The 12,289-nt window shown below is 40.4% G+C and overlaps 1 pseudogene; it reads left to right on the forward strand.

Moving 5' to 3' along the window:
- Window positions 1-8,441: 8,441 nt before the first annotated feature.
- On the forward strand, window positions 8,442-8,934 carry LOC119038182 (40S ribosomal protein S10-like; annotated as a pseudogene).
- The last annotated feature ends 3,355 nt before the right edge of the window (window positions 8,935-12,289 follow it).

Consider the following 12,289-nt stretch of genomic DNA (forward strand, 5'->3'; position numbering starts at 1 on the left):
ATTAATGCCATACTTAGAAAAATTGTCTGTGTCAGGATCAAAATAAGGCTCACGCACTGTGATGAGTTGACATATCTCTAAGTGTTTTTCTTTTTTTTTAAATTGAATTTATTGGAGTGACATTGGTTCACAAAACCATAGAGGCTTCAAGTTTACAACTCAATAAAACATCATCTGCACACTGCATCATGTGCCATCAACCCCAGCAAAGTCTCTCTGTGTCCCTATTTACCCCCTTTGCCCACGTCTGCCTACCCCCACCCCTTGCCCCTCTGGTTACCACCATACTGTTGTCTGTGTCTATGTGTTTTTATACACATACATATGTGTGTATATATATGTTATATATATATATATACTATATATACATTTTTTGCTTAATCCCTTCATCTTCTATCATCCAGTCTCCCTCCCCTCTGACAGCTGTCAGTTTGTTCCATGTGTCCATACCTCTGTTTCTATTTTGTTTGTCAGTTTATTTTGTTCATTAGATTCCACATATAAGACCATATAGTATTTGTCTTTCTCTGGCTGGCTTATTGTATGGAGCATAATAATCTCCAGGTCCAATGTACCCCATTTTTATCCACTCATTTACTGATGGGCACTTGAGCTAATTCTAGATCTTGGCTATTGTAAATAACAGTGCAACGAACATAGGGATGCATATATTCTTTTGAATTAATGTTTTGGGTTTCTTAGAATAAATTCCCAGGAGTGGAATGGATGGGTCATAAGGCAGTTCCATTTTTAATTTTTTGAGGTAACTCCATACTGCTTTCCACACTGGCAGCACCGGTCTGCATTTCCATGACCAGTACACCAGGGGTCCCTTTTCTTCTCATCCTCACCAATACTTGTTGCTCATTGATTTATTGATGACAGCCATTCTGACAGGTATGATGTGATATCTCATTGTGGTTTTAATTTGCATGTCTCTGGTGATTAGTGATGTTGAGCATTTTTTAAGCCTTTTTCAATTCATAAGCTTTTACCTTATTTCTTTTCTTAAAGTTTATTTTTTGAAGAAACTGGATTGTTGTTCAGAAGAACTTCTCACAGCCTGAATTTTCTAATCGTACATTTAGCAAGCTCCTCTGGACTCTGAGTTTCCAATAAGTTGAAAGTTGTATTTCAAGTTGTATTTGACCAAGTTCAGGTTTTTTGTTTCTGCTTTTGGCAAGGCTACCACAGTGATGGTGGTGTATCTTCCATTGTGAGACACATAATGTCTTGATTGTCTCTCTTTTGGGGCTATTAGGGAACATCAATACTCAGTGCCGAGCTCCACAAATCCATAACGGGCTGCAAAAAGTACCATTGGATCTTCATTTGCCAGCATAGAGAAACTTCTCCTCATCTACTATTTGGTTACCCAGTGTGACGGTTCATATAGGAAAGGCAGGATGAGACTGGATTCATCTTTTTATTTACCAAACTTTAAAAGAACAAGTTAGTTTCCTATCATCCTCCTGGGTATTGCGTTGTTTGCTTTTAGTATCATTATGAACTCATAGATTTAAACACATTTATTATATTTTAATACCTTGCAGTTAGTTTTCTTTTCTAAAATTTCTTTTATTGATTTTAGAGAGAGTGAGAGGAAAGGGGAGCAAGGAGAGAAGGAGAGAGAGAGATAGAGAGGGACCACTTTGTTGTTTGTTGTTCCACTGGCTACTCATGCATTCACTGGTTGATTCTTGTATGTGCCCTGACAGGGATGAATCTGCAACCTTGGCATATTGGGTGATGCTCTAATTAATTATGCCTGCCATGAAGGGATGCAGTTAGTTTCCTTATTGGTGCCCAATTTGTTACCACTTTGACTAGTGGGAACAATCCAGTTGGCTCCTGAGCCCTTCTGACACTCCCTTAGTGGTCTTTGGAAGTCCTTGCTAGATGCTATGACATGGTCACCTTGTATGCTTCCTGCCTCAGAACTAGGACCGACCATTTCCTGTGGGTGAATAAATCTATGTCTGTTTTGGGGAGGGACATCCCTCTCTTACACCACTTTGGCCTGCGCATTGCAAGGCCTGAAGAAGTCAACGCTGCCCTGTTGCTATGGGCAGAGCGAGTGGCAAAGGTCTCAGCATAAATAACACTTCCTCAAGAAAGCCCTCCCTGCTCCATCAGACCATACTAGCAACCCCTCATTACCTTTTCTGTATTATTAATTTTTTATAAGTCAACATTCTTAGTTACAAGCAACAAAAATTACCCTGGTAACTTAAATGAAAGAGGGGTTAACAAATGGATAAAGATAGAGGGCTTATTCTTCTCTTATAAAAATATAAGATGATAGGCACTCAAGGCAGGGAGGCTGTAAAATGACTCTGCTTCTCAAAGTTGGTCAAGGACCCAGGTTCCTTCTGTTCTGTTGCTTCACATCCTCCAGGACAGTGCTGTCCAATGGAACTGCTGGTGAAGATGGATATGCTCTCTATGTTCAGTATCTACTGAGCACTTGAAATGTGGCTAGAGTGACTGAGGGACTGCATTTTTAATTTTACTTAATTTTAATTAATTTAAGTAGGCACACATGGCTAATAGTTCTATAATTCTGGAGTGTTGTCCTTATCTGCCTGGCTGAAATAGATTCCACCAACCCACCTTGCGGATCTCAGGAAGAGGAAGAGAAGGGGAAGGGCAAACAGCTTCCTTCTGAGGACATGCTTTACTTCCTATCACATTGTATTGGTTACAATTTAGAAGGCCACACCTAGCTGCAAGGGAGTCTGGGAAATAAAGTGTCTAGTTGGAGAGCAGTGTGTCTAGCTGACACTCAGCAGTTGCTGCTGCTGAAAGAAAGAAGAGGAGAGTAGACATTTGTGGAGAAATAAAAACAGGGAATTGAGTTGTTCTAGAATGTTGTTAGAAGTGAGGAGGTAAGGAAGGCAGAGAATCAGGCTTTGAGGCCTATGAAGGCAGGTATAAAGCTCAAATTCTCACTGTGATGCTCGTTCTGTATTTTGCATGTCATGTGTACCCAGTATTGAGTGCTGAGAGGTTAATATAGCCACTCCATATCTTAAAGCAGGATCTTGAGTTCCACAACTAACTGTACATTCATTTTGTCATTTAATCCTTAAAAAAATCTAGGAGGAAAGAAGGAACTGTTATTATGCCCTCTCCAACCGTGGCTTCCATCTTAATATCAACTTCTCCTTTGTGTGTCTATGTCTTCTTTTCTTTGTCTCAAATTTCTCTCCACTTCTCTCTTCTAAGGACATTTGTCATTGGATATAGGGTCTGTCTGGATGATACAGGATAAGCTGCTTCTCTTAAGAACCTTTACTTATACCTTTTGCCATATAAGCTAATACTCACAGGTTCTGAGACTAGGACACAGACACATCCTTTTGGAGTCACCATTCATCCACTACAAATCAGTTCACGTAGCTGGTAAGTAGGCACAATTCCAGGGACGGGGTGCTTAGCCCAGCAGCACTGCTGGTGACGGCAGAGCCGGAACTTGAATCCAGGACAGTCTGATTTCAGAGGCCTCTGTTTCTGTTTAGAATTGAAGCTGTAAAGTTTTGAGAGTTACAGGAGTGCAAGATCAGAGAGCCATGGTTAGTCCATATCAACACTGAAGGCTGGATTGAAGTTTGCATCCCCCATGAACTGCTCAGCATCACGATCACAGGTTTTCTTCTTGGTCTCTCTTTCCTCCCTTTACTAGGTCCTCCCACATCCTGGTGGGATGTGCTGTGCCTATAAAAGAGAAGAATTCCTCACATCTGTAAAGTGTTTTATCCCTTATGAAACAATTTCACATAATATGAAATTTAAGAACTGGCACCACATACCATTCTTGATTTAAAAAGCAGAGTTATTGAGTGCCTTTGTTATTTTTTTAAGGAAAAATAGTCCCTGGATTAAGTTGATTTTTATATCTGACCCTTGCTTGATTCCTTTTTGGGGTCAACGGCCTTCGATAGGAAAAAATAACCACGCTTCTGCAGCTGAAGGAAATGGAAAGACAACAAGAGGCTTGAGCAGCCCGCAGCAGACAGGAAGAGGCCAGCCCAGGACAGAGGGCTGCGGAGAAGGAAGCTGCCCAAAGGCCTTGCCAGCCTCCATGGGGAGGCCGTGCCTGGGCTCTTGCGGGCTGGGTGCCAGGCAGGGCAGGCGCCCTGTGGACTGGCACCTGGCTGCTGACGGCTGCGCTTCCCCAAATCCCCGCACATGTGCCCTGAAGAACTCTCATGATTATCGACTGCAAAGCTGCTCACATTTTCACATTCACAGCCCACAGACACACACTCATTCATACTCACGTGTGACCATACATGCACGCACACGGCTAAACTTATGAATGACTGATAGCACTTATTAGGCACTTACTGTGTACTGGTACCATTTGATAAAGTGCTTTTTATTCATGAATTTATTTCAACCCTTACCACAAACCTGTGAGGTAGGTAATATAATCCCCATTAACAGAAGTAAAAACTGAGGCACAGAGAGGCTAAGTTGCCCAAGTTGGATTTCAACCCTGTCCATCTGGACCCAGAGACTACCGCTTTACCCAGGCCCACATCTACTCTGGTGTGATACACACACACACACCCACATGCACGAACATTCACATGCACACACAGAGCCATGAGTGCATGTGCAAACATACCTGTGCATACACATGTTCTGCCACTCACAATGCTGCCAGACCTGTTTGCGTGCAAATGTGCTCTGTCACACACACTCACTCACTGACCTTCCATGTGCACTCCAGTTACCCCTCCTACCTCCCTTTCCCTCCCTGGGGCAGGTTTCTTCTGAAACCAATGACTGAGGCCAGCCAGGCCTGGCCAGGTGCCCGGGTCAGGATGGGGGCAGGGTGGCCCCTGACAGAGTGATGGAAAGCAGGGAAGTCACAAATAAGCAAACAGCCCGCCTGAACACAGCCTCGCCAAGCATTTCCTGAATGTCCAGGGACGTGTTTATTTTTTAACGACTGTCCAGAGCCGACCCCAGTTCTCTCCCTTCCCCAGTGGCCCTCCCGACGGAGCCGTGGTGTTGTGGGTCTGGCTCCCTCAGGGCTGATGTTTACAAATGTCTCTCTTCTCTAACTGGGACTGGGACTGGGAGCCCTCGCAGGGTGGGCCCAGTTTACTTTTCAGCCTAATACCCCTAACCCTGGGCGCCCTGCTGCTGGCTTTCTGACCCCACACTCTCCAGCCACTCCAGCCTCCCTGACTTTGCCCGAGCTGTGCTCTGCCTGGAATGGCCAGTCCTGTTCTCTACGTAGGTCTTACTCTCCTTGGACCTCACTCAATGACACCTCCTCCAGGAAGCTGTCTCAGATTCTTTCAAAGTGTAAGGAATCTCTTTCCTTTGGTACTTAAAAAAAGTTTAAAAAATTTTAAATTTTGTGGTAAAATACACATGACTTAAAATTTACCATCTTAACCATTTTAAAGTGTACAGTTCAGTAGCATTAAATGAGTACCTTCACATTGCTGTGTATCTACCATGACCATGCATCCACAGATCTCTCTCTCTTATGTTGCAGACTTGAAACACTGTACCCATTAAACAATAACTTCCTGTTCCCCGCCCCCAGTTCCGGGCGACCACCCTTTTACCTTCTGCCCCTATGAATTTGACTACTTTAGCTGTCACATATAACTGGAGTCATACGGTATTTTTGTGACTGGCTTATTTCACTTAACATAGTGTCTTCAATGTTCAACATGTTTGAGCACGTGTCCGAATTTTTTTCCTTTTAAAGACTGAATAACATTCCATTGCGTGTATATACATACCACATATTGTTTATTCATTCATCCATCCATGGACACTTGGGCTGCTTCCACCTTTTGGCTGTTGACTATTGGATAATGCTGCTATATGGGTGAAGCAACGTCACTTTGGCACTTTTTTTTAACATAGCACTTGTTTGTCTATTCATTTGTTGATGGACATTTGGGTTGTTTCTAGTTTTTAGCTATTGCAAATAAAGCTGCTACAAACATTCGTTGGCAAGTCTTCATACGGACCTGTGAAATATGCCTATTTCTCTTGGGCAAATATCTGGGAGTGGGCTGGATTATATATTACGTGTATGTTTACTTTTCCAAAGAGACTGTCAAACTGTTGTCCAAAGCAATTGTGCCATTTTACATTCTTAGCAGCAGTGTATCTCATTTCTTTATGTTTTCACCAATACTTGGCACAGTCTTTTTAATTTGAATTATTTATTCTGATAGGTGCATAGTCATATCTCATTGTGGTTTAAATTTGTATTTCCCTATCGACTATTATTTGCCTTTGTATATTTTCCTTAGGAAAGTGCCCACATCTTTTGCTGATTATTTTAATTGGATTGTTTGTTTTCTTATTATTGATTTTTAGAGATAAATATATACATTTAAATTAAAAAATGGTACAAAAACATTTATTTGAATCAAACTGACAACATCTGCTGGGGAGCAAGATCTCAAATGCTCCTGTGTATTCTTAATACAAGTGCTTTCTCAGACATGAGATTTACACATATTTCTTCCAATGTATGGCTTATCTTTTCATTATCTTAACAAAATTTTTTCAAGAGCAGAAAATTTTAATTTTATGAAGTATAATGAATCAGTTTATCTGTCAAGCTTTTGATGTCATATCCAAGACATTTTTGCGTAATTCAAGGTCACAAAGATTTCTATAAGTTTTATAGATTTAGGTTTTACATGTAAAGTCTATGATCCATTTTGATGTAAATTTTTGCGTATGGTAGGTATGGCTTGAACTTTATTACATATACATATTCAATTGTTTTGGCATAATTTTTTGAAAAGGCTACCCTTCCTCTACTGAATTGTCTTTGCATCTTTGTTGAAAATTAATTATCCATATCGAGTGTGTTTCTTTCTGTTGCATTGATCTATTTGTGTATCTTAGTGCCAGTACCACACTGTCTTGTTAACTGTAGCTTTATAGAGGTCTTGAAATGAGGTAGTGCTAGACCTCCAACTCTGTTGTGTTTCAAAGTTGTATTTATTCTAAGTCTTTCATATTTCTATGAGAATTTTAGAATCAGCTTGTCAATTGCTGTGACAAAAGCCTGCTAGGATTTTGATTAGGATTGTGTCTATGCTGTGCATCAATTTGAGAAGTGACATCCTAGCCATCTCCTGGTATGTCTATGAACATGGTATGTCTTTCCATGTATTTAGGCTTTCTTTAGTTTCTCTCAGTAATGGTTCATAGTCCTCAGTGTACTAATCTTACACATCTTTAGTCAGCTTTATCCTTAAATAGTTCATATTTTTGATGGTATTGTAAAGGACTTTTTAACAAAAATTAAGCTCAACTGAGACATAATTGACAAATACAATTATAAGATATCTCAAGTATAGACTGTGGAGACTCGATATACATATACATTGTGAAAGGATTCCCCACATGTAGTTAATTAATTCGTATGTCAACTCACATATACATCTGGGTTTTCTTTTTTGGTGAGAATATTTAAGTTCTACTCTCTTACCAAATTTCAATGATACGATATAGTATTATCAACTACAGTCACCATGTTATTGTACATTAGATCCTCAGACCTTATTCACCTTATAGTTGAAAGTTTGTACCCTTTTACCAACTGCTCCCTATTTCTGCTACTTCCCAGCCTCTGGCAGCCGCTTTTTCTACTCTGCATGTTATGAGTTTGACTTTTTTTTCAGATTCACATATAAGTGATACCATACAGTGTTTGTCTTTCTCTGTTTGGCTTATTCTACTTAGCAGAATTCCCTCAAGTTCTATGTTGTTGCAGATGGCAGGATTTCTTTCTCATGGCTAAATAATATTCCATTGTGTGTGAGTTTGTATGTCTATATCACACTTTCTTAATTCATTTATCTATTGATGGACGTCTAGGATGTTTCCATATTTTGGCTGTTATGAATAATGCTGCAGTGTATATGGGAGTGTAGCTATCTCTTTTTTATCCTGTTTTCCTTTGGATAAAAACCCAGAAGTGAGATTGCTGGATAATATGTTAGTTCTATTATTAATTTTGTGAGGAACCTTTATACTATTGTCCATAGTGTCTGCACCAATTTACATTCCTACCAACAGTGCACAGTGTTCCCTTCTCTACACATCTTTGCCAACACTTACCTCTTGTCTTTTTGATGATAGTCATTCTAATTTCTATTAGAATGAAATTTAAATTTTCTTTTACATTTCTAATTGTTCATTGCTAGTATATCAAAATACAATTGATTTTGGGAAATTGATCTTGCATCCTATAATAATTGCGCTAAACTCGCTTATAATTTTAGTAGGTTTTTATAGAGGCCAGTGGGTTTTCTATATAGCTGATCATGTCAAATGCCAATGAAGATGATATGGTTCTTCTTTTCCAATCTGGATGACTTCTTAAAAATCTTTTCTTGCATTGCTTTCCATCTCTGGCCTTTGATGCAATAGCTGTGGTGATGTGGATGTCCAGGAAGAGCTGGATTGCCATTTATGAACTTTTTTTTTTTTAAGGAAGGAGTGATAGTGGCCAAGAAGGATAGGTACGTGCCTAACATCCCAAGTTGGCTGACGAGAATGTGCCTAATCTCTATGTCATGAAGCCATGCAGTCTATCAAATCATGAGGCTACATGAATGAACAGTTTGCCTGGTGACATTTCTACTAGTAACTTACCAAAAGGGCATCTAGTATCTTTGTGATACCTCCACCTGCTCCTTAAGATCATACCTGCCACTTTCCACCCCAGCTGCCCTGAGACTGGCAGGCCAATGTCCAAAGGCCTGGAGAGTGCAAGACTCACACTGAAGGATGGCTGTGCTCCCTGGTGCTGCCAAGAAAGCCAAGGCCAGGGCTGGGCCAGCAACCGAATTCCAATTTAAAGGTGGGTTTGGTCCTGAACATTGTCAGACACCCCAGTCAAGTTTGGAGGCATTATTTTGTGTTGAGTAAACGTGTGTTCAGAAAATTGAAAAAAATCTTTTCTTGCCTTATTGAATTGTCTAGGAACTCTAGTACAACGTTGAAAAGGAGTGTCAAGAGCAGACATCATCACTGTGTCCCTGATCTTAACGGAAAAGCATTCAGTCTCTCACCATTAAATATGATGTTAGCTGTGAACTCTCTGTAGTGCCTTTTATCAGGTCAGGGACACTTTCTTCTACTTCCAATTTCTTGTGAATTTTCATCTTAATGTTGTCAAATTCTTTTTCTGCATCTATTGAGATAATCAACTGGATTTCATCTCCTTCATTCATTAATTGATTTTTGGATGTTAAATCAACCTTGGATGTTTGGGAAATACCCTACCTGGTCATAATGTATATGTCTTTTAATATATTGTTGGATTCAATTCTAAAATTTACAAAAAATTTTTGGTTAAAGTTCATGATGGATATTGGTCAATGGTTTTCTTCCTTCCTTCCTTCCTTCCTTTCTTCCTTCCTTTCTTTCTTTCTTTCTTTCTTTCTTTCTTTCTTTCTTTCTTTCTTTCTTTCTCTTTTCCTTCCTTCCTTCCTTCCTTCCTTCCTTCCTTCCTTCCTTCCTTCCTTCCTTTTATAATGTCTTGTCTAATTTTGTAAGAGTGATGCTAGTCTAGCCTGTCAGTTTCAAGGAAGAGTATATGGAATTGGTGTTATTTCTTACTTAAATGTTTGCTAGAATTCACCAGTGAAGTCAACTGGGCCTGGGAAGGTTTATAACAACAAACTCAATTTCTGTAATAGGAATATTCAGGATATTTATTTCTTCTTGAGTGAGCTTTAGCAGTTTGATGAAAAATTTTGGCTATTATTTCTCTTTTCTTTTGGGAATTCTAGTCATATATTTGTGTGTGTGTGTACCTGTCTCTAGACAACATCTTATATATATGTATATATTACATGTATTATGTATTATATATTAGGCTGCTTGAGTTGTTCTATAGTTCACTAATGGTATATTCAATTATGTTTCTCTAGAAGTTGATATGGATTTTTTAATGTCTTTTATGTCTCTATCACATTTGCTCTTCCTCTAGCTTTTGAAAATATCAGCGCACTTGTAATAACTGGTTTAATGTACTTATCTGCTAATTCTAGTATCTGTCTGAGTTCTAGGTTTTTACTTATTAATCTTTCTCCTCCATATGGGTTGCACTTTCTTACTTCTTTGCATTGGTGGTAATTTTTAACAGATGCTAGACATTTTGAATTTTACATAGTTGGGTATGCTGTATTGTTATAAATATTTTTGAGTTTTGTTCTGGATGCCATCAAGTTACTTGAAACAGTTTGATCTTTTTTGGTCTTTCTTATTAGGTAGCCCTAGGGTGGTGTTAGTCTAAGGCTGACTTTGCCCCACTATTGAAGTGAGACCCTTCTAAGTATTGTGCCAGCCAAGTGAAAACTGGAGGTTTCCAGCTTGGTTGGTGGAAACAGCAAATATTCTTGGCCCTCTAATCTTTTCTGGTCATTCTTTCCCTGGCCTTGAGTAGCATCCTCATACACCATGCACAAGTCTGTACTTTGCTAGGTATTTGAGGGGACAACACTCTGCAGTTGTCTCTCTGTGCAACACTCCTCTCTAGGATTCTACCCTGCAAATGCCAAGTAGAATGGTTTCCTCAGAGACCCTCTTGGTTCCTTCCCCTTAACTTGTCTCCTTAGCTAATCTCTGCCTGGGTTTCCTTCTTCCTTTGCTGCATCCTGGAAACTTCAGGGCAGCAAGTGGGGAAAATTGTATGGCTCACCTCGTTGATTTCCTGTCTCTGTTGCTTTAGGTTCAGTGTCTCAAAAGGTGTCTCATATACTTTGTACTGTGTTTTAGTTGCTTTGGGTGGGAGAGTAAATCCAGTCCCTGTTATTATGTCTTTTCTAGAAGTGAAAGGCACTCAGTGCTATTTTATTTTCAGCCATAGTGCCATTAAACTGTGAGGCCAGCAGTTCTAGAGGAGACTGAGGTGCCTTATGGGCTTTTCTGGAAGAAGACGGGTCAGTTTGTATGAAAAGATGTGCTTCTCTGTGCCTATAGCTACGTATCTGATATCCCCGGGTACGCATCTATCTGCAAATGTCTGTTTGCAGGTCTGTCTGCACATGTGTCTGCATGTCTGAATGCAGTCGACTGAAGTCTGGGAAGCTGTCTGTGGCTGCACCAAGAACAGGGTCCATTCTTCTGTCTGCTCAGGGGGAAGTCCAGGCTGCTCATATAGTCATACTGCCAAATTTCTAGATGTCCCATGCTAGAGTCCACTAGGCCTGAGCTGGCCCATGGACGGGCTGCAGATGAGCCAAGTAGACATTTGCCTCTTGTAGTTCTGGTTTGGACAACAAGGTGGGAGCAGACAGTCTTGTGTATTTTGAGTTGACTGGAGCTGACCCTGGGGTCTGCCACTCCTTTCCCTTCCTTAGCAATCCCATAGGCCCCAGGCTGACCCTTCAGTGATTCCTGGTTTGAGCGCTGGTCTCCTTGGTCATAGGAGGGATTTGGTTGTTGCTATCAGCTCAGCCCAGGTCTTGGATACTATGAACTAGTAATGCACAATGGATTTTTCCATGGGCCTCCAGGAGAGCCAATGCCAAAATAATACTTTCAGGAGATCCAGACTTTACCAGAACTTTCTCCTTTCCCTCTCTTGTTCCTTTTATCTGTTCCAGGGAATGGGCAACGGTTGACATTGTCCAGGCCCCCTCCATAGCATCCAGCTCATTCTGAGCTCTTTTTTCCAAGGGTGGACAATAGCACATAAAGCTATCTATAGAATAGGGACCAAATTTACCATGAGTTAGAATAGAAGGAAGGTGCATTTCTTTAATCAAATTAAATTTGGTTCAAGGTCCCGCTTGTCAAGATGGATAATCAACCCAAGAATTTTAGAATTACTGCAGTAAAAAAAAAAAAGCAGGGGAGGAAATTTAATCCAATTAAGTCTGTTGAGTGTATATATTCCTAATGACCAATAAGTTCAGCTACCTGGAAATCTATATTCCAGGGAAGTTTCCTCACATGTCCAAAAGGGGGCAGGTCCATGTTCACTGTGACTTTGTATATGATGGTGTGTGGTTGGAGGCAATCTGTCTGATTCCTACCCGAGGTAGGATGAGAACCAGGTGCAGGGAAGACCTTATGGCATAGTGTCTCTTAATCCACGATGGCCTTTGTTTGAACTCTTCCTGTGATGGGAAGCTCAGAGGGATGTGTTATGTTGCTGGGAAGCTCAGATTGTGCCAGAATTACATTTCCCTGCAGTGAACTTGGTATCTTGGGGGTGGGGTATGAATTTAGGAGAAACAGTGTGCTTCATTCACTCATTTATGAAACACTTATT

The sequence above is a fragment of the Artibeus jamaicensis genome, unplaced genomic scaffold (assembly GCF_021234435.1).
Source record: "Artibeus jamaicensis isolate MK-2021 breed Jamaican fruit bat unplaced genomic scaffold, CSHL_Jam_final contig_332, whole genome shotgun sequence".
Lineage (NCBI taxonomy): Eukaryota > Metazoa > Chordata > Mammalia > Chiroptera > Phyllostomidae > Artibeus > Artibeus jamaicensis.